A 23522-nucleotide genomic window follows, 5' to 3' on the forward strand; every position below is an offset into this window, starting at 1 on the left:
CAATAAAATAACCATCACTCTACCTAAATGGCAAACTCTTAAGTGAGCAGATAAAACAAGGAAAGGAGGCTTAACTCACAAGAATTGTACCAAACAAATGAAAATATTTGTATCTGTAACTCCAATGCCAATGAAGGATCAACAAATACAAAAACCTTTCTGAAGAATGTGGATGAGAATTTTAAAAAATAAAACATTTAACGTTAGCAGAGGCCTTGGAGATAAGGAAAATATGAAAAATAAAGGCTCAGGCAATGAAGCCCTTAATGACATAACAGTTTGCAAGTAGTCTTTATATACTGTGTTCTTTTTATACACAATATTTCTCTTTGGACTGTATAGCTTCACATGTGTAGGGCTAAATTCATCCCAGTGTAACTCCAATGGCTTCAATAGAATCATAGCAGGGATGAATTTGAATCAAGAATTTTATTCCTGAATTACAGCATATATATTATGTCACCTAGACATATCATTCTATTACCCTGCAAGCTGTATCACTTGGCTGGTTTGGTAATGAAGTGCTGGAGTTTCCTGAGCTAAGTTCTAATGAAAATGTCAGTAGTTCATTGTTCTGGAAAATAAACAATTTGGAGTGCTATTTTCCCCCTCAATTTCTCTTTTTAGCTAATGGACAATTGTTGGTAACTAAAATATTCATTTCAGAGTGGGGCCAAATTTCATCGCTTGAGTTACTGTGTTGTCTCCCAAAGACTTACCCCAGAGATGGTCCATTATGTTAAAAAAAACCTCTGGGAACACTGTAAACCAGATCAGTTCTGTCAGGTAAGCATGACTGCAGACTATTTTGTTTTCACAATAGGGACGAATGGCTGTTATCTAGTCTCCAGCCTTTTATGAAGTGTTTTTGTTTTGTGTCTGTCTTTGACGAAGTGCTGTGTCTAGGAGCAAGAGTGCCTAATCATTTGCACTGAAAACTCTTGTTTTTCAGCACTGAACTGTACTGAAGTCAGACACTGAGGCATCAGTGTTTTCTTTACTTTCCACTCTTAAATAAATGTGCATTTCTCAGCAAAAATTACACCACTGCAAAGTAAAAGATACTTTTCCACTCTGTCTTAATTTGAATTTTAAAAGAACCCAGATTAGCACTAAACTTGTTGTTCAGGCGTTTTCTATGGAGTACAAGACAGAAGTTATTTTAACTTGCAGACACTCTCAGAAGTTGTTCGGTATTATTGAAGATACACAGGCATGTCTTAATGGTGATTTTTCATCTCTAAAAAGGTCTGGTTAAGTGCACAGATGGAGGATTCTTCCACACTTCTGCAAACTCTGTTGTTAAATACAAAAACATGTCTGCCATTTGTGTGCTTCCTGATTTTGCCTCCCAGAAGTATTTGACGTACTGTTTCCTATGAAAAAACAATGAGGAGTCCTTGTGGCACCTTAGGCCTGGTCTACAGTACGCGGTTATTCCGGAATTAGCTGAGTTAATTCGAAATAAAACTGATTCCGTCCACACAACCAAACCAGTTTTTTTGATTTAAAGGGCTCTTTAATCCGATTTCTGTACTCCACCTCGGCAAGTGGAGTAGCGCTAAAATTGAGGTCACAGTTCTGGGTTACAGTGTACTGTACCACAGGGTACTGTACCACAGGGTACTGTGGACGCAATTCAACGTTATTGCCCTCCGGGAGCTATCCCAGAATGCTCCCTTGTGACCGCTCTGGACAACACTCTCAACTCCAATGCACTAGCCAGGTAGGCAGTAAAAGCCCCGGGAACTTTTGAATTTCATTTCCTGTTTGGTCACCATCAGCACAGTCCGCCATCACAGGAGACCACGCAGAGTCCACCATCACAAGAGACCATGCAGTTCCGGATTCGCAGACAAGCTCCGGCATGGTCCGAATGGGAGGTACTGGATCTCATCGCATGTTGGGGAGATGAATCTGTTATGGCAGAACTACGTTCCAAAAAAAGAAACGCAAATATGTACGCTAAAGTCTCCTGGGCCATGACGGAAAGAGGCTATTCCAGGGACACAGAGCAGTGTCATTCAAAAATCAAGGAGCTCAGGCAAGCATACCAAAAAGCCAGAGCGGCGAACGGATGCTCTGGGTCACAGCGCCTTACATGCCGCTTCTACCATGAGCTGCATGCAATTATGGGGGGTGACGCCACCACTACCCCACCACTGTCCGTGGACACCTGCAAGGGGGGAGTTGCATGGAGCGAGGAGGATGAGTTATTGGAGGACGAAGAGGAAGAGGAGGAGGAGGAGGACAGTGCACAGGTGGCAAGTGGGGAATCCGTTTTCTCCCCTAGCCAGGAACTAGTCTTAACGCTGGAGCCAATAGCCTCCCCCCACTCCCAAGGCAGGCTCCCAGACCATGACCCTGGAGAAGGCACTTCCGGTGAGTGAGAGTTTGATCGGAGCCATGCGGTGGGGGGAAACCCAGCTGCGCTGGGCTGTTCGCGTTTAGTTTAAAGGGCTCATCCCTGCTCAGAGTCTCATCGGAGCCACGTGGTGGGTGCAGGGAGGTGGGGATGAGGTGTTGTGTGAAGCAATCGTCCCAGAGAGCCTGCAGGCCCTCTTTTTATATGGCAAACCCACCAGGCATTGCTTGCTATGGGAAAGGGGGCCCGGCAGTTTGAAAGCATTGAAATGAATGCGGAAGAAGCAGAACCCCACGTGCCCCTAGGGCTTACCGTGGCTGCCTGCAAGCTGAATTCTGTTGCCCGGCCACATGTGATGGCTTGCTCACGCCAAAGTGGCAGGCACTTCAGTATAAGAGGCAAAATGCGACCTTGTACAGAAAGACCATGTGCTGTGTACTATGAATTGCCTGTTTCACTGAGAAAGAGTGTCCCCTTGGTTCTCTAAAATGTATCTTTTAAAATACTACCCTCCCTTTTCCTCCTCCCACAGGTGCAAATGTTTCAACATGGCCCCTATCTACTCCTTCCCAGAGGCTGGTCCAGATTAGAAGGCGGAAGAAACGAACTCGGGACGACATGTTCGCCGAGCTCATGCAGTCCTCCCGCACTGATAGGGCCCAGCTGAATGCGTGGAGGCAAACAATTGCGGAGTCCCAAAAAGCGTTAAATGAACACAGAGAGAGGAGGCATGTGTGCGATGAGAGCAGGCAGGATGCTATGATCAAGCTCATGGGGGAGCAAACTGACATGCTCCACTGTATGGTGGATCTAATGTGGGAAAGGCAGCAAGATGACAGATTGTTGCTGCAGCCCCTGTATAACCGCCCTCCTTCCTCCCCAAGTTCCATAGCCTCCTCACCCAGACGCCCAAGAACACGGGGGGGAGGGGAGGCTATGGGGACCCACATACTCAACCCCAGAGGATTTCACAAGCAGCAGAAAGCTGGCATATCCAAAATTTTAATTTCTGGACTTGTCCTTCCCTCCTCCTCCATCCCCCTAACCCAATATCTCCCCTTACCCCCGGTCTGCCTTCTGATTTCTCTCAATGTGTTGTGCAACAAATAATAAAGAATGGTTTTTAAACAATTGTGACTTTATTTTCTTTCATATATATAAGGGGCGGGTAACTTCAAGAGAAACAAACACAACTGTCACACCGTACTCTGGCCAGTCATGAAACTGGCTTTCAAAGCTTCTCTGATGCGCAGCACGCCCTGCTACACTCTTCTAATCGCCCTGCTGTCTGGCTGTGCGAAATTGGCTGCCAGGTGAGTTGCCTCAACCTCCCACCCTGCCATAAATGTCTCCCCCTTACTCTCACAGATATTGTGGAGCACACAACAAGCAGCAATTACCATTGGAATATTGGCTGGGTCCCCGAGGATAACTCTAGGCATTTCAACATCCCCAACAGTAATTTTCTGGTCTGGGAAGTAAGTCCCTTCCTGCAGCTGTTCAAACAGACCAGAGTTCCTGAAGATGCGAGTGTCATGCACCTTTTCTGGCCATCCCACGTTGATGTCGGTGAAACGTCCCTTGTGATCCACCAGTGCTTGCAGCACCATGGAAAAGTACCCCTTGCAGCTTACGCACTGGCCAAGATAGGGATATGGGTTCCGTCTATCTCCCCACCGCAGTTAGGGAATCCCAGCGAATTAAAGCCATCCCCAATGGTCTGTACATTTCCTAGAGTCACTACCTTTGATAGCAGTAGCTCAGTGATTGCGTTGGCTACTTGCATCACAGCAGCCCCCACAGTAGATTTGCCCACTCCAAACTGATTCCCGACTTGACCAGTAGCTGTCAGGCATTGCAAGCTTCAACAGGACTATGGCCACTCACTTCTCAACTGTGAGGGCTGCTCTTGTCTTGGTGTCTTTGCGCTTCAGGGCAGGGGACAGCAAGTCACAAAGTTCCATGAAAGTGGCCCTACGCACAAAAGTTTCGTAGCCACTGGGAATCATCCCATACCTGCAACGCTGTGCTTGTTTCCTGGGCCCAGAATCAGCCCAATGCCACCATGATCTCCCAATCGCCACATGTCGTGCTTCTAGGAACGTCTGTGTCCATGCCCTCATCAGTATAGTAATCACACTGTTGTCGCTTCCTCGCCCGGTTTTGCAGGTACTGCACATACTGCTGGATAATGCACGAGGTATTTACAGTGGTCAAAACTGCAGCGGAGAGCTGAGCGGGTTCCATGATTGCTACACTATGACGCCTGCATGGGTAATCCTGGAAAAAGGGCGTGAAATGTAGGAGAGCAGAGTGGCAGCGGAAGAGGTGCTGTTTGGTTCATGATAGCTGAAAAAAGGCAGGAAATGGCTGTCTTCTGTAGCTTTCACGGAGGCGGGAGCCCAGGACAGACACCATGGAGAAGCTCGGTGCGCAGCAAGAGCGGGAGAGCCGAGTTGGCGGCGGAAGCTGTGCTGCTCGGTCTACGATGGCCGAGCCGAGTTGGCGGCGGAAGCTGTGCTGCTCGGTTTTCGATGGCCGAGCACAGTTGGCAGTGGAAGCGGTCGATGAGGAAGAGAAAGAGTAGATACTTACAGAGATTACATAGAAAGACGAGAGGAAATGCGAGGTGGATTCAGAGTACCAGGAGAGAAGCAGTGCACCGTACTGCACCGTCTGCTGAAAGCAGTATGGCGTCTGCTTGCCAAAAAGGCACGAAATGATTGTCTGCCGTAGCTTTCACGGAGGGAGGAGCGACTGACGACACACACCCAGAAACACCCGCGAGAATGTTTTTGCCCCATCGTGCACTGGGATCTTAACCCAGAATTCCAATGGGCAGCGGGGACTGCGGGAACTGTGGGATAGCTACCCACAGTGCACCGCTCCAACATTCGATGCTAGCCTCGGTACTGTGGACGCACTCCACCGAATTCACGCGCTTTAGTGGGGACAAACAAGACCGAAGGTATAAAATCGCTTCTGAAAATTTGAATACAATAATTTTGAAATAATTTTGTACTGTAACAAATTTGTTAGTCTCTAAGGTGCAACAAGGACTCCTCGTTGTTTTTGCTGATACAGACTAACACAGCTATCACTCTGAAACCTGTTTCCTATGAGTATTTAATCCAACCTAGATGAAATTAGAATGAGGCATCATATATTTTGAATCAGTAACTAAGATCCTTTCAATATGCTCTTTGGTTCTTTCTACGTATGGCCATGTTCTCTGCTGCATTCTGGCTCTTTTTTTGCTGCTAAGAAGCCAAAAAGCAACACAATCTCCCCCATGCCAGGGCAACCCTTACCTTGGAGAGTCCATAGTGGGCCTGGAGCCAACATAGAAATGTAGGTCGACCTATTTTAGATTGACTTGCAGCCACTGCAGTAATCACTGCAGTGGTGCATGTCCACACTACCTTCCTTGGATCAGTGGTGCGCATCTTCACCAGGAGCACTTCCACTGACCTAAGGGAAGTGTGGGGAGCTGAGAGCCCAGTCTCTCAGCTCCACTAGCAGCTCCCTGCCAGGAGCCTGGCTGCCCCTCAGGCTCTCGGGGTTTTGGTGGGCTGCCCCCACCTTCCCCTCCCCATTCCCCACCAAGAGCAGGGGAAGTCACCCGGTGCTTCTCCCCATCCTATTTCAGGCTTGTCAGCCCACCACGCCAACCCTCGCCCACTCCCTGCCGGGAACCGGGCAGCCTTGTCAATGTCATGGCTCACCAAGTTGTGAAACTGACATGGTTGCCCCGTTCCCTGCAGTGAGTGGGGTGGGGAGGTGCTGGGGCTTCTCACCCCAGTTCCCAGCTGGGAGTGGCGGGGTAGGGGGGTGCTGCCAGGGCTTCTCGCCGGTGGCTCCCAGCTGGGAGTGTGTGTGTGTGTGTGTGTAGAAAGGCACCAGGGCTTCTCGCCCCAGTTCCCAGTGGGGGGAAGCTGCCGGGGCTTCTCGCCCACAGCTCCCAGCCAGAGCGGGGTCCAGCCGCCCAGCTCTCTAGGGGAGTGGGGGCCAGTAAAATTGACAAGACAGCCAACAGCCAATGTAAAGGAGGCAGTGTCTACATAGTTACTGTGTCGCCTAACTATACCAACATAAGCCTTACACCTCTCATGGAGGTGAAGTTGTTATGTTGGTGTAGTAGGGCACTTAGGCGAGCTAAGTCGGTCTAAGTTACGCAACTTCAGCTACGAAAATAGCGTAGCTGAAGTCGACGTACTTAGAGCTACTTACCGCAGTGTCTTCACTGGGGTAGGTCAACTGCTGACACTCCCCCATTGACTCCACCTACGCTTCTCGCTCTGGTGGAGTACCAGAGTCGACAGGAAAGTGCTCGGTGGTCAATTTATCGTGTCTTCACTAGACATGATAAATCGACCCCCGCTGGATCGATCGCTCCAGAGGTAAGTGTAGACATGCCCTTACATCGGCGGGAGGAAGGCTGTAGTATAGACACTGACATAATTAGGTCAACATAAGCTGCCTAGTGTAGAATCATAGAATCATAGAATATCAGGGTTGGAAGGGACCCCTGAAGGTCATCTAGTCCAAGCCCCTGCTCGAAGCAGGACCAATTCCCAGTTAAATCATCCCAGCCAGGGCTTTGTCAAGCCTAACCTTAAAAACCTCTAAGGAAGGAGATTCTACCACCTCCCTAGGTAACGCATTCCAGTGTTTCACCACCCTCTTAGTGAAAAAGTTTTTCCTAATATCCAATCTAAACCTCCCCCACTGCAACTTGAGACCATTACTCCTCATTCTGTCATCTGCTACCATTGAGAACAGTCTAGAGCCATCCTCTTTGGAACCCCCTTTCAGGTAGTTGAAAGCAGCTATCAAATCCCCCCTCATTCTTCTCTTCTGCAGGCTAAACAATCCCAGCTCCCTCAGCCTCTCCTCATAAGTCATGTGTTCTAGACCCCTAATCATTTTTGTTGCCCTTCGCTGGACTCTCTCCAATTTATCCACATCCTTCTTGTAGTGTGGGGCCCAAAACTGGACACAGTACTCCAGATGAGGCCTCACCAATGTCGAATAGAGGGGAACGATCACGTCCCTCGATCTGCTCGCTATGCCCCTACTTATACATCCCAAAATGCCATTGGCCTTCTTGGCAACAAGGGCACACTGCTGACTCATATCCAGCTTCTCGTCCACTGTCACCCCTAGGTCCTTTTCCGCAGAACTGCTGCCTAGCCATTCGGTCCCTAGTCTGTAGCGGTGCATTGGATTCTTCCATCCTAAGTGCAGGACCCTGCACTTATCCTTATTGAACCTCATCAGATTTCTTTTGGCCCAATCCTCCAATTTGTCTAGGTCCTTCTGTATCCTATCCCTCCCCTCCAGCATATCTACCACTTCTCCCAGTTTAGTATCATCCGCAAATTTGCTGAGAGTGCAATCCACAACATCCTCCAGATCATTTATGAAGATATTGAACAAAACCGGCCCCAGGACCGACCCTTGGGGCACTCCACTTGATACCGGCTGCCAACTAGACATGGAGCCATTGATCACTACCCGTTGAGCCCGACAATCTAGCCAGCTTTCTACCCACCTTATAGTGCATTCATCCAGCCCATACTTCCTTAACTTGCTGACAAGAATACTGTGGGAGACCGTGTCAAAAGCTTTGCTAAAGTCAAGAAACAATACATCCACTGCTTTCCCTTCATCCACAGAACCAGTAACCTCATCATAAAAGGCGATTAGATTAGTCAGGCATGACCTTCCCTTGGTGAATCCATGCTGGCTGTTCCTGATCACTTTCCTCTCATGCAAGTGCATCAGGATTGATTCTTTGAGGACCTGCTCCATGATTTTTCCAGGGACTGAGGTGAGGCTGACTGGCCTGTAGTTCCCAGGATCCTCCTTCTTCCCTTTTTTAAAGATTGTCAGCTCCTACACCCAGGCACATTTGTTCCTCCCTATAGCTCCCCGTGCGAAGCACAGGGAGGGAGCGTGGCCAGAGCGTATTGTAGTCCAGATATCCCTAACATGTAGATTGCTCACTGGGAGCTGTAGCCAGTTGGAGAAGATTTGGGCAGTCTCAAGGGGGGGGGCGTGGGGAACTCTGTTCAGCAAAGGACTCTGCTGACACAGATACAGCAGGATTTGATCTTATGTGTAGATGGGATGTAGTGTTTTAACCGTGTTACAATATTGTGCTACCGCCTTCAAGAGAATGATTAAAATATGGTTTGATCTGAATTACACTACAAGACCAAACCATGCTTCAGCTGTGTTGGGGAGGGCTGATGTGTTGTAACCGGTCCTGCAGTGTGATGGAAATGTCATTGTAGAAAGGGCAATGTAAATATTAAAGGTACATTTCTGGTTTGACATAACAAAGAAACATCTTTTAGGTTTTACCAGCATTAGAAGCTATTAATTTAAGAATTCATTGGTACCTTGATTGTCATGAACCTAAAGACTGTGCTGTTCGTATACAGATGAAATTGTACAGTAGCCATAAGAATGGAAAATAAAGTGAGCAGCATCAAAAAGTAGAGAGATAATTTCTTTTGCAGAATTCCAAAAAGCTAGCTCTTTGTTTTTCAATGCAATTCCAATTTAGCTGAATTCTGATTAACAACAGTTTGTGGCTTAAACTTACTTCATTTATATCTTTGGGGAATTTTGTAGAAATAAAATACAATTTTATCAAAATATTTTCTTGCCCAAAAAGGGAACATTTAAATCTTTATCTTTGAGAGACTGGCTATGTAATATGTCTTGGTATTTTTAGTTTGTTTATATAAATTTTCCTAGAGAGAATGAGAGATGGAGAGAAAGAGATTGCCATTTTAATGGGATCTATGTTTAGATCTTTTGTGGGTCCATTAGCCTAGTCTATGTGGTTTAAAAAAACAAAGGCCAAAGTTGATATATTTAAACAAATATAAGCATCATCATAGTTTATTGCCAGTGAATATAAAAGGAGATCAAAAAGCTGATGTGTAATTAACATGCCCTATCTTCCTGCTTCTGGTTTGGAAAGCTGTTTTTACATTTAAATTTCTTTATAAGTAACTATATGCTACTGTCGAATTTCTTTTCCTTTTGCAGTACACTGCTTTTTCTTTCTGATCTTCTGATCTTTCTTTCGTGGTGCAAGGCAGAGCAGCCTAAGATTTGTGCTATTAAGAAGGGAGATGGGAGAGCAATAAACTTGCCACTCACATTTTAGCTCTAGGTACCTGCAAGCACAAATGGGCTTCATCCCCCAGAAAACAGTCTCCAGCAGCCACATGTTCCAGCACTATAATCTTCCATACTGTATACAGACTATACTGTAGTGATAGGAGCAATGTAGATAGACAGTGCAGCTATTTTTAAAAAAATCCATCCTCAACGAGGCTAGTAAATAGCCATATATAAAGAAATACCTCAGTCTTTAGCAAAGAGTTATCAGAGAGCCAAAGCGATGAACAAAAGAGCCTACTTGGTCCCGCTGTTGAACACAAGTCATGCTCAAACAGATCAGCTTTTTCCCACTGTGTCTCTTCTGCTTTCCTTAAAAACCTTGGAATCACAGCCAGATTTTTCAGTTCAGTAGTATTCACTACCTACTTTGCAGATTCCAGACTGGAGCCAAAGTATTCTGGTACATTTGCCGAGAGTCAGAGGAGGCTGCTTTGAACACTTCCTTTAGCATAACAGTTGGGGATGACATCAACACCTGTGTGGTCTTTCTGCTTTTCTTCACAAGTTCAAGGATTGGAAATTTTTCTCCCACCTTTTCCCAGCTTTAAATGAGGAGCTCAAAAGCATAGACACAATTACAAAATTATAAACATACAGGTCTGGCTTTTATGTACCTCATGGGCCCTCGGGCAGTCCCAGATCCCAAAAGCAGCTGAGCTAAAAACTACAACCCAGTCCTTTGAAAGTTCAAACTTTGTTTATTCTTACTGTTTCTGTCTGGCTCCCTATTTATCCTAGATCTCCATGTCAGTCAGAAGGTGAATAAAAATCATCTTCACTGAGGCTGTTAATTCATTACTTTCATTTGAGACATCACGCAGAAATTGGAAAAACCATTGGTTTCCATGTACAAGGGGCCACTGTCACAAAACTGTGCTAACCCATGTTAATTGTGTTCTTCTACTGCTGGAGAAAAAAGGGAACATAGACCTGCTAGTGGACTGTTGCTGTAAAGAAGAGCACTGTGAAGACTCTTCCACCTACTCTTCCCTTCTCGAGCAGGGGGAGGTTTGAAAACCATCCCACGATGTCATCTTTGCTGCCCTTCATTGGTTCACTACTTCTCTTTGGGGGAGGGGGAGTTGATAGATATGCAAATAAAACTGATTTCTCTTCAGAGACTTTCATTACTTCATTTTCCACTTTCATTTTAACACTGTATATCTCAAAGCATGTTTATTGTGAGCCTTAGTTGATGTGATGAGTGTATCAAATATTTTAACAAAGGCTTCCTTTTCCAAAGTGTTAATAGTCAGTGAAGTTAAATTGATGTAACCAAAAAAAAGTAACAGTTTTACTAAAAAATCCCTTCCTCTCTCAAAAACGTCTCTTTCACTGTCTTGAATCATGTGACATTATACTTTCGCTAATTCTCAGTGGCTGTAGAATCTTCCAGAGTGGACAAGACCTGAATTTCTAATGTAAGAAACAAGCAGAAAAAGCACCTTTACAAAATGTAGGCTCTCTTTATACATATCATACAGAAGTATACAAGCCCCCACCTTTTTTGCCCTCCTCTGTACGTCACCTTTAAAAGGTATTTTTTCTGATGTTGGTTCTTTTTATTTTGCCTAGTTGACCTAGTGGTCGTGGTCTGTATCACCAGGCCAGAGATCAGCTTCCATTTCCAGCCAGAGTAGTCTGGTTTTGGTTATGATTTCAAAAGGTTTCCTTCTTCTGTTAGCCTAGTTTTAAAGGGAAGGTAATATCAGTATTTCCCAGAAAGATAGCCACATGAAGTTGATGGGTTCTACTCATCCATCAATATGGCAAGGATGGCTGTGTGTAAGCCCAAGTGGTGGTTGTAGGTCTTGCCCCTCGTAAAACTGTAGACATTGATAAGAGAAGAGATTCCAGTGTCATTTGAGCAACTTTGTTCGTTTATATATTTTTAAAGGTCTGGGCTATACTTAGTGTTAGGCTGATATAGCTACAATGCTCAGGGGTGTAAAAAATCCACACCCCTGGGCAACGTAGTGATGCTGTCATAACACCCACTGATGCAACTAGGTCAAGAGAAGAATGCTTCAGTCAAACTAGCTACCGTTGCTTCGGGAGGTGGTGGTCCTACACGGATGGAAAAAGCCCTTCTATTGGTGTAGGCTGTGTCTATACCAGTGGTTCTCAGGGTGACATGGGCTGTGTTATGTGGGCTGCAGGTTGAGAACCACAGTCCCCATCCCCAAACCCTCCACAGTCCCCTATGCCCAACACCCCCTGCGCAGAGACCCCTCCACAGGGGAATGGGTAGCCTAAAACCTGGGGTGCTGCAGCACCCCCACAAGCCCCTCGTTCCTAGCACCCCCACCCAGTCACTGCCCAGAGTGCTCCCCCTCCCCACAAACCTGCCCAGAGTCCCACTCTCCCGCACCCTGCCCCCCTACTACACTCACCAGCCCCCTGCTGGCAGTAGTGCTCCAGCAGGCTGCCAGACACTGTCTCCTCCTCAGCCAGCCCTGCTCCCTTTCAGACCGGAGCAGCAAATTTTGCATTTTTTTAGCACACAGCTGGGCCGCAGCTGTGTCCTAATTGGGCTGTATGTGGCCTGTGAGCCACGAGTTGAGAACCACTGTTCTATACTGTGTGGTTATGTCAGCATAGCTACTCCACCATAGCAGTGACAGTATAGTTCCTGTAGCGTAGACAAGCCTAAAGTCTCCCTGCTGTTCTCTTTCTGGCATTTATATTGTTTGTTTCTTGAGCTATGTGGCAATATTAGCAGTGAGCATGTCTTAGAACTGCTCAGGCTTGTAGCTAGGCAAACAAAAGTGAGGATGCTTTGGGAAGGCAATAACAATATAAATGTGGTAAGAGTCCTCCCCACAGAAAACTGTGAAATGTCACGTGCAATCATCTGTATTTTAGAAGGATTTTAGACAATTAAAAGCAAAACACAAAGAAGGAAGCCTATCTACTATTTATTTGGAATTGTAGGAAACCTTGTTGATGACAAATTATATGCAGTTAAAACACCAACACGTAACAAAAACCTTGGTTCAGAAATACTCATATATACTCAAAAAAGGGCCCATATTGGATTTATGTGGTTTTATTTGTTTTGTTATCCTCTCCTCCGTACATGTGGCAGGGACACTAGACTCCACTGTACACCCCGCAACAACAGTGAGGAGTCCTCAGCCCTCTCTAGCATTTGAGTTGGTATAATATTTTGCTACCAAACTTTCTGTTTAAAGAGAACCAATTTGAAACCTACTGATTTATTTTTGTGCTCCCTCTTTCCCCATTTGACAGTCTTTCCTTCCATGGCTTTTTCCCCTGTGGCCTGTTCTCTAAAAAGTAGCTTTCTTTCCCACTCTGGAGCCTGATCCACAGCCCATGGAAGTCAATGCAAGTCTTTCAATTGACTTAATGGACTTTGAATATGGCTCTTAACCTCTCTCTCTCTCTCTGTTTTTTTGTTCCTCCACCTTTTTCCTTCCACTTCACTCATTTTTTCCATAATCTCCCATCAGCTCTCAATCACAGCTCTCTTGCTTCCCCTTTTCTGCGTTATACTATTTCCCCTGGCTCCCTTACTTCTGCTTTCTATTCCCTGTCTACTCTTTCCTGTTCTGTTCTCTCCATGCCCTTCTTTAGCCCCTTGCCCAACCTTTCTTCTCCCACTTCTACCCCATATTCTAGTCACTCTCCCCACACTTCCATATTCTCTCTCTCTTGCCCTACCTGAGGCTCCCATATCTTTCTTGCCTCCTGCATATTTCTTTCCCATTCTCCCACTGCTCCATCAATGCATCCATGTGCCCCAGCCATCATTAAAGGTCTGTAATGTGTTATTTCTACCTGTAAATGTCTGATGTTGGAGGCAGGATCTGCCTAGGAGTGGATTATTTTGTCCACTGATGGTGTTAGTGAGATGGATTCCAGTACCTTTAGAATCTTTGATTTTTAAGATCAGGTGTTCTTACCTCAAAGTAAAAAAGAAAAATAAGCTCCATGGGCCAAATTCATCCAATTGAAGTCAATAGAGTTACACACTTTTACACCAGGCAGTGATACTCAGACTGAGGCTCGCAAGCTGCAAGTGGCTCTTTAATGTGTCTCCTGCAGCTGTTGGCAGCACATGATATTAAAACACTGATTTAATTATAAACTAATTAGGATGCTTTTACTATGTTATTAATCAATTGTAGTTGATAAAATAATAATACTTGGTCAGTCATTTTGCTGAGAGAATAATATATCTATATATAATATATAGATATAAAACTAAATATTTCCCCTATCATACTGTTTAAATACAAATATATAGTACTATAGTAAATGGAACAATGAATTCACACTACCGTGGCTCTTTTGGGCAATGCTGATCGCTAATTTGGATCCTGAACCACTGAAGTCTGAGTATCACTGCACCAGGACCTAGTCTAGCGCACTTGTTTTAGAGATATGGTCCTGGGTTGTGATGTTCAGATCAAAAGTTGGACCAAGATCTGAACTTTCCAAAAGTTCAGGAGGAAGGTGGGCACAGATGAATCATGTGTCTCAACTCAGGTCCATCTCTAATTTCTTCTTTTATAAAGGAAGGTGTATGGCCAGCAAATAGCAGTTGCTTTATTTTGATTTTTAAGCTATTCATCCAACACTACCAGAAGAAGCCTGACAGAAAAGATATGGCCCCTAGCAGCAAAACCTTCTGGCTGCTGCTATTGCTCATTACGCATTGTATTAATAGAATATAGGGTAGAGGCCATGTACATTTTTTTCCAGTACTAGATCAGACCACTGCTCCATCCACTGTAGTGTCTTGCCCCTGGCAGCAACCACTACCTGATGCTTTGTCAAAAGGAGAATTTCTTCATAATGCAACCGGCCATTGTGCAGTAAGGGGAGGGGATCCTTCCAGTGCCTTTTGGAGCCACTCAGTTTACATTTTGAAGATTAGATTTGATGAGTGTTAGATCAGGTTAGGAGCACTACACTATATATTGCTAAAATTTAAAGGGAAACCAATTTTTTTTTAATGATACTGTCCATACCTTTTTATTACCTATTACAAAGTACACCTCAAGGGACTATAACTTTAAAATATTAGAGAGAAATTGCATTTTTCCCCAGTCTGTTTACTTTGTGCATTTAAGAACACTGTATAATCAGTTTCACAGTTTTACCTGTTGTTTGTGTGGTTTTTTTCACAGTGGAAGGGGAGGGAAGTGTTGTTTTAAACAGGAAAGTGTGATTGTAAAGCTATCACAATTGGCCAGGGGACTGAAGGGTAAGAGTTGTACCTGACACTACATTTAACTCATTTTGGGAAATAGACTAAATCCCTTTAATGCAACCTCTGCTGAAGGATCTTTGTTCCCCATAGCTTGTCTGTCAGATAGCTTCTTTAATTTTTGTTCTTTAGGATTTATTTGAAAATTTTGCCATAAAATGAGGAAGTGAAACTGCAGTTTGAAAAAAACCTCAGCAGCCTGAGCTGACAAAAAAACAAACGAAAAACACCAACAACCCCTACAGACAGAAATTGAGTCTACTCTTAGAACACTGAGCAGAGGTATAAACTGCACTGAGGTCCTGAAGGTGATTCCCACCTGTGCGCTATCTCTCAGCACATGTACCCTATCTGATCTTAACTCTTCTGTAACCCATTCAGCACCCTATCTTCCCTTCTTTCCCGCTTTGGGGAGCTTGGCTACTCCTTTCCCATCACAAATATTCCTGACCCTCTCCTCTTCTCTGGAGGAATTCTACTCCCCACCCGCTAGCAAAGCCCCCTTTCCTGACATCAAACCCAGCTCTCAAGTTGTCCTGCTATTGTTCTCTTTTCAGAAGAGTACTCAGTCCCTGCCTCCTCCTGTGTCTCCCCATCCCTTAAAGCACTTGTTCTCAGTTAAAGATTCTTGATGGGCTAAGAAGTTACCTTAGGCTCCATCTATGCTCCAGATTCAGGTCCATGTTTTATTACTAGCTTGACAAGTTTCACTTTGGATTTCATTCTGTTGTGAAGTGATTTCAATGTAACATTTCATACAATTTTAGATAGGTCTGATTGGAGACAGATAAATATTCAGGATAATGCATAAAAATAAGCTGCAAGAGATAAGTTATTCTTAGTGCCTGGCAGAAATTAAATCCACTATCCAGGAATTTCACGTTCACCACCTATACATTATAGCTAAGGCTATGTTTTAGTCATGGGTATTTTTAGTAAAAGTCATGGACAGGTTATGGGCTATATAACCCATGACCTGTCCATGACTTCTACTATATACCCCTGACTAAATCTTGGGGGGGAGGGGTGGCCTGGGGGTGCTGCGGGTGCTTGGGTGGGCATGGGCAGCAGCGCATGGCCCATGGATGCCGCAGGTGCTGGGGGAGGGGCAGCAGCATGCGGCCTGGGACCCCCACTGGGACTGGGGAGGGGTTGGCTGGGCCAGCAGACTCCCTACCTGGCTCTGTGCCTCCCTGGAAGTGGCGACATCCCCCTTGCTCAGCTCCTAGGTGGAGACATGGCCTGACAGCTCTGTGCACTGCCTCTGCCCAGAGTGCCGGTTTCGCAGTTCCCATTGGCTGGGAACCGCGGCCAATGGGAGCTGCGGGGGTGGTGCCTGCAGGTGGAGACAGCACACAGAGCTGCCTGGCCAAGCCTCTGCCTAGGAGCTGAGCGGGGGGGATGTCGCTGCTTCCGGGGAGCCCCCCGCCAGGTAAGCACTGCCCAGAGCCCGCTTTACCCCATCCCGTGCCCTAATCCCCTACCCTCCCTCCCACCCAAACTCCTGCTGCTGCTGGGGACGGGGTGTGGTAGCCTGAGGCTGCCCCAGCAGCGGTTGGTGAGACTGGCGCAGCAGCTGCCTGAGCTGCCCCCGGGCCAGGCGCACCAGCAGCTGCAGAAGTCACGGAGGCCATGGAAAGTCACAGAATCCGTGACTTCTGTGGCAACTCACAGCCTTAATGAAGGCTGATTATATTCTAATCTTGTCCCTTTTATAACCTGATATTGGCTAATTGGTTTGGAGTGAGCATGTTCCACTTTCTGCTACTTTCTGGTGTGGCACAGAGGCCCTGAAAAATGAATAATCTACTGCTAATTGTTTGTCATTTAGATAGTTTAAGACGAGGCCACAACATAGTTTGAAATCAGTGAGAATGGAGGAAACTCCAACAACGTTATATGGGAAGCTTATAATGAAGTGACAAGAAGAAAGCTCTTTAGAATTGCTTCTGGGAAGAAAGAAGACAATGAAAGGGGTAGACTTCAGATTGAAATGAAATATTTTGAAATAGCGCATAAAAATATTTTAAAAAAGAAACAACCACTCGAGATCAATTCAATATCATTCTGTCTGGTAAGGCAGAGACAGCTCTTCACAGGCTGCTGCAACATTATGAGGAAAATGATAATAAAGTCCTTAGATTTGTGACTTATACATTAATAAGGGCTTGTCTGCACTGGCAATTTACAGCACTGCAACTTTCTTGCTCAGGGGTGTGAAAAAACACCCCCCCCCCCGAACGCAGCAAGTTTCAGCTCTGTAAAGCACCAGGGTAGACAGTGCACCAGCACTGGGAGCCGCACTCCCAGTGTTGGTAGCTACTCCCCTCGTGGAGGTGGGTTTTTTTAGAGCCGCGACAGCACTTTAACGTTGCCAGTGTAGACTAGCCCTAAGACAAAAGAAAGAAAAATAACAATATTAGCAACATTTTTCTGGATAACTGGAGACAGCAACAAAGGATCAGCATCTAACAAAGGAGAAAAAGAGGGATATTGAATTGGAAAAGTGAAGGGATCCAGTACGGAATGTGAGCATATCTTTGAAAAAAGTAGCAGTCCCAGAAAGATCTTTCAGGATGAGGGGGTGATGTGCCTACCTTTGCATGTAAGCAATAACCCTCTGGTTGGGTCAGTGATAGATTTGAAGGTGACTGTCAAGGTTCCTCCCCCACTCTGAACTCTAGGGTACAGATGTGGGGACCTGCATGAAAAAAACCTCCTAAGCTTATCTTTACCAGCTTAGGTCAAAACTTCCCCAAGGTACAAAATATTCCCCCCCGTTGTCCTTGGACTGGCCGCTACCACCACCAAACTAATACTGGTTACTGGGGAACAGCTGTTTGGACGCGTCTTTCCCCCCAAAATACTTCCCAAAACCCTGCACCCCACTTCCTGGACAAGGTTTGGTAAAAAGCCTCACCAATTTGCCTAGGTGACTACAGACCCAGACCCTTGGATCTTAAGAACAATGAACAATCCTCCCAACACTTGCACCCCCCCTTTCCTGGGAAACGTTGGATAAAAAGCCTCACCAATTTGCATAGGTGACCACAGACCCAAACCCTTGGATCTAAGAACAATGAAAAAGCATTCAGTTTTTTACAAGAAGACTTTTAATAAAAATAGAAGTAAATAGAAATAAAGAAATCCCCCCTGTAAAATCAGGATGGTAGATATCTTACAGGGTAATTAGATTAAAAAACATAGAGAACCCCTCTAGGCAAAACCTTAAGTTACAAAAAAGATACACAGACAGAAATAGTTATTCTATTCAGCACAATTCTTTTCTCAGCCATTTAAAGAAATCATAATCTAACACATACCTAGCTAGATTACTTACTAAAAGTTCTAAGACTCCATTCCTGGTCTATCCCCAGCCAAGACCCAGCATAAGACAGACACAGACCCTTTGTTTCTCTCCCTCCTCCCAGCTTTTGAAAGTATCTTGTCTCCTCATTGGTCATTTTGATCAGGTGCCAGCGAGGTTACCTTTAGCTTCTTAACCCTTTACAGGTGAGAGGAGCTTTCCCCTGGCCAGGAGGGATTTCAAAGGGGTTTACCCTTCCCTTTATATTTATGACAGTGACTGAAATAATTTATGAATACTATATGTTCTATATGCTTTCCTGGTTGTTATAAGGGGTTTATTGTAATACATGAGGTTAATTCAAGAAGAGGCTGTTTGCACATAGGCAGGAAAAGAGTATAACGGCTTCACTGAGTTGTCTATCCACCAACACTTGAGGGACAGTGAAAGAGCCATTGGCTTTCAAGTTCCACCTCCAGACACACTGCTGAGCTCAGCAGGTGGGTTTTGGACAGCAGGACAAAGACGCTGCAGGAAACTGAGAACAGAAGCTTTTGGCTGGATTTAGAGAGAGGTCCTTAAGGCCAGGGGGAGAGAGAGAACAGGGAACAGACTGAGACCCAGAGATTAGGAGTCAGGAGGAAGACAGACTTGCCTAGGGCCTTAGGTAAGATAAGTGAGCATGCAGACCTGTTGTTTTAAAAATCCACTTTGTCTTGTTTGCTCTGTTCTGTGGTTAAATAAATAGTACTTTGGTTTATAAAAGCTGTTTTGGGTCTCTGTAGTCCATTGGTCACAAGCTCCTGAAGGGAAGAACCACAGGTACTGAATCCAGTCAGACCTGCTGGTTAGCATGGTTGATACACAGGGTTCTGTAGTTTAGGTCCTGATCTGACAGTGGGAGAATTGCATGATTCTGTCAGAGGAAAGGTAAAGGGGTGCACTCAGAGACCAGAAGGGCAGCTAGCCCTGTAAGTGTGACATCAGCAGCAGCCAAGTTTGAACCCAAGACCTCTAGGTCCTAAGCAAAGGCTATAGTCACTTGAGCTAATGCTGGGGTAGCAGAGAGTTGTTAGCACATGGCTATTCTCTGTGGATCAGCCCCTTCCCCTGGGAAATGTCTGCCCCAACTGTGACAAAATCTGTGGATCCTGGATCAGCCTCATTAGCCACCTGCGGATCCACCAGGGCTAACTGGCTATCATTTTATGGAAGACAATCATCCTCAAGCTCCAGGGGATTGCTGACAAGTCAGGAAGGTGACACAGGCACACAGGGCCTGAATGTTACTTCCAGAGGTGAGAAGGCAATTCAGAGGTGATGCGTGGGGAGGGAGGCATGTGGGCTCATGTATTCCCCCCCCCCCCGATTTTTGGTTGCACCCCTCCAAACTCAGACAGGCTGGGTGGCTTGCTGAAGTGAGTCGGGGGTGGAAGTGGCACTCCCTCCCTGAACCCCACCAGGTGGGGTTAGCTTGAGCCCCCTAGCATCACCACTGACCCCTAGGGTGGCATGCCCCACAGTTTGAAAACCTCTGTGGGGTGGTCACTTGCCTCCCAGAACCTTTACACTGCCCTCCCCCACTGTGAACAGTTACGTGTTGCCTCTGGAAGGCATGTTGCTGTTCTGAACAGACTAGCACTGGAAGTGAACAACAGGAGGGGGCTGCAGTGATCAAGGCGTGAAATCAGTGATTCAACAGAGTGAGAGTTGTGGTGGCTTCAGGTGGTGTTGCAGATGTGGTGGTAGGTGAACTCACAGGGTGGTGCAAGGTGCAAAGGAATTCCCTTGGTGTGAGGAGGACACATCTGTGTATAAACAAGAAGTAAAAAGGATGCTAGCTTGAGAGAGGAGATGGATGAGCTGGGTATATGTACCAGTCCACGTGCAGTGCATTGCATTGGCACAATGAGGAAGATAAATGATGGGGAGGAGGGACACAACATTTCTGTCTTCTTGGGGCACCCTGATCTTTACATATGTTGCTTTTCTTCGTGTAAATGAGCCCTTGTTAATTCATTGAGGGAAAGAGCTGTTTGTTTTGTGCACCCAACACCTACTGTTCTAATTGGTCACAACCATTGACAGGTAGGTGGGCTTTTGTCTCCGTGAATACACTTTACACCGCAAACTAGTTGCACCCATGTCTGGATGTGCGCAAAAATAGGTGCTAATATAATTAAATTATCTGGGAGTGAAGTGACAGTAGTCGTCTGGATTGCCCACTAAAGGTTGTATTAGGAAGTGATAAATCATCACTTCAGTGGTATCTTACAGGGAGAAGTTAAAAGTTCTCAAATCCATGGAAAAGGGCAACGGGAGGTCACCGCATGTAAATAGTATTTATGTAGGGGGTTCAGGGAGATTCAGCCTGAATAGTCTACCAAGGGGAGTGGCTGGAAAGCAGTAAATCACCGCTTGAGTGCTGGCTTGTGTGTCTCTCAGAACTGCGTCTGCAGCTGCTGAGCTGTTGCACGCAGTATACAGAGCTCTAGGCTGCTCAATTAGAACTTCAAAAGACTAGAAGAATTCTGTTCAATCAAAGTGGTTCTGGTTGAGCTGTGAGATCTGATTGAGAGCTGCCAGTGTCTGTCTGCCTTCCCGAACCGATCTGGCTCCGAGATGAAGGGTATGCTGCACTGATCTGAAAGTGTGCGAGTACTCTTCAGAGAGGTAAGTGGCTCCCTATTATTTGTCTAACTTCAGATTATGCGAAGGGACAAGTCACTGAACCAGAAGCCTTTAAAGATTTTTACATCGCTAGTTTTCTCTGTATTTTGCTATCCCAGTGATAATACAATGATTCCACCGGGGTGCTTTTACGAGACTTTAATGTGGAGATCTTTGGTCTATATAATGAACAGTCATTATTAACTAAATGAAAAGTGTTACTATGGTAATCGTGATGCACTGGAATTTGCCCATAAATATCCCAGCTAATTTAGTTTGAACAGACGGAGCTGGCGTTTGCACTTGCATATTCCAGATGATCAGTGAGCTTTGTTAAAAATATGCTGGGTTTGTATGTGTGTGTAAAAACATATGTATTTGTTCTAATGGTTTGGTGTGGTGGTCCTTGTTTACAATGTGTTGCCCTGTTTACTGTATCAAAGGAGGCTCAGCTGCTTTGGAAATTAATTGAATGGGGCACAGCTCGAGGTAGAACATTTCGAGGAGACAAACTTTTCTACTAATCTCTTCGAAAGCTAGCAAAGAAAGAGAAGTAGCCTGCCATGTAACTGTGTTGACAACATTGTTCTTTTTCTTTGCTGGATGACGAATGAATAGCTGGTTGTATTTGTCTCCCAGGGGGAGGGGAGAAAGGAGAAGAGCTCAGAGCTGACTCACCCTAAACTATTTTGGTAGCTCTGAACTAAATCTGGTCTCGATTTTAGGCGTTTAGAGCTTTGAGGCTTTTGAGAGGAAGAGATTTCGGAGTTTAGCTACCACGGGGATGGGCTCTGTGGAAACTGCTTCAATACATAATCAAAGATCGGTAAACGACGGCTATTATTTTAAAAGCCAAAAGCAGCTGGTGCGTTCAGGCTCGTGTTCCACACAGCAGCCAAAGGAAAGATACAATATTGAGTGTCAAGTCAATAACCGATCTCCTCATTCGTGATTACATAATTTTGCTTTGTTTAAGGAGGAGCCCATAGCAAGATGCTGCTTCCTGTCCCGCTCTGTTACTGTTTTTTACATAAATCCATTATTAGTACAAGATAGAAGAGCTGTATGTTTACTACTGGAAAGAACTCTGAAATAGCTCATGGGGATGTGCCTGGTAACGCAGAGAAATCCTGGGACTAGAACAACGTGATAACAATAAATGGCTTCCCCGTGCCAAAAAGAGAGGAGGTCTTGTTGGTTGGGCTGTCTCTGTCTGCACAGAGAGGAAACCGCATAGCCGCGGGAACTAGGGGTGCTGCTACACCCCCGGCTTAAAGTGGTTTCCATCATATACAGGGTTTACAGTTTACTGCTGAGGGCATTCTGTGCCTAAAAATTATACGCACAATATTTTAAAATTCTGCAAGTTTTATTTGTCAATAAATAAATGCAGAGGCTCCAGCATGGCAGTGGGGTGCACAGGCCACTGGCTTGCTGAAGGTGGGAGATCACCCTGCAGTCCTCTCCCAGCCGCAGGACGCAGACTCAGTGATGTGGTGAGGTTGGGCCCGAACCTAACACAGCACAAGGCCTGGACCTGCCCCAGAAAAATCCTGGGGCTCGGTGCAAGGCAGGTGGGCTCAACCAGGCAGGATCCAGGTGTGGCGGGGTTCAGCATGGTGGGATCCAGGTGTGCGGTGAGAGGATTCTGTGTGGGACAATCTGGGTGCAGGCAGCTCTGGGGGGGGGGGTCTATGTGTGGGGGGATCTGGATGCACAGAGGCTCGTTGGGGGGTTCAAGGTGCAGGGGCAATGGGACTCTGCATGGGCTTTCAAGTGAAGGTGGTTGGGGCTAAGTGGAGGGGTCTGGGTGTGGGGGTCTCAGTGGGGGTCTGGGTGCAGCTCATTGGGGGTTAGTGGTGTGGGGGTCTGGATGTGGGGGCTCAGGGTGGTGCGGGGGGGTGGAGCTCATCAGGGTGGGGGTTTGAGTGCAGGGAGCTCAGTGGGGGTAATCTGGGGGCAGGGGTCCAAAGGCAGGGCATCTGGGTATAGGAGGCTTCAGATGTAGGGGGTTGAGATTCAGTGAGGTGGGGTTTGGGTATGGAGGGCTAGGAGGGTTGTGGATGTACCTGGGGAAGCTTGTCAGGGGTGTCTGGGTATGGGAGGTCCGTATGCATGGGGGTTGGGTGGATGTGGGAGCAGCTCCCCCTACAGTGACCCTTCCCATCCACAACTGAGGAGCAATGGGGACAGGAAGCAGGGGAGGATGCTGAGCTTCCTGCAGCGGGGGGAGGTTTCTGGGGGTGGATTTGACACTGCCCTAGACACTCCTTGCAAGGGAAGAGGAAGTCCTGTCCTCTCCTGCCTCCAGCCCAGACCTGACTAGCAGCTGATCCTGGCTCAGGATAGGAGCCACTGGCTCCTAGGTGTCCCCAGCCCCATGGTGATTTACCTCTCCGCTAGCTGCTCTGGGTGCCTGAAACAATGTACCTGCTCTGCTAGGGAGTGGTGCATGACTGCACTTGCAGATTCTCTTTGCCTCCCTGTCAGAAAGTCATTTTTATGTGGGAAAGCAAAGAAATCTGTAGGGGACATGAATTCTGCGCACGCGCAGTGGCACAGAATCCCCCAAGAAGTAACTATTTGATTCAGTGACTCAGCACCCCTAGGAAACAGTGATTTTCATTTAAAGAGCTAGCTGAAAAATACTCCGATTTGACAACCATTTTATCTTCAGGAATGGAGAGAAGGAGGATCCAGAATTTTTTTTTATCCCTAGTCAAGGGTGTTTGTTGGCTGAT

The 23522-nt window shown here is 46.1% G+C and overlaps 1 protein-coding gene across 1 annotated transcript in view; it reads left to right on the top strand.

The window, feature by feature from the left end:
- Positions 1 to 21433: 21433 nt before the first annotated feature.
- The window catches only part of BCAR3 (BCAR3 adaptor protein, NSP family member), a 91379-nt gene continuing 89290 nt past the window's right edge, over positions 21434 to 23522 (top strand). Inside the window, exon 1 of the mRNA XM_077824225.1 lies at positions 21434 to 21449. The gene's annotated coding sequence lies outside the window, so the exon portion shown is untranslated. The remainder of the gene's footprint in view (positions 21450 to 23522) is intronic.

This window comes from Eretmochelys imbricata, chromosome 8 (genome assembly GCF_965152235.1).
Source record: "Eretmochelys imbricata isolate rEreImb1 chromosome 8, rEreImb1.hap1, whole genome shotgun sequence".
Classification (NCBI taxonomy): domain Eukaryota; kingdom Metazoa; phylum Chordata; order Testudines; family Cheloniidae; genus Eretmochelys; species Eretmochelys imbricata.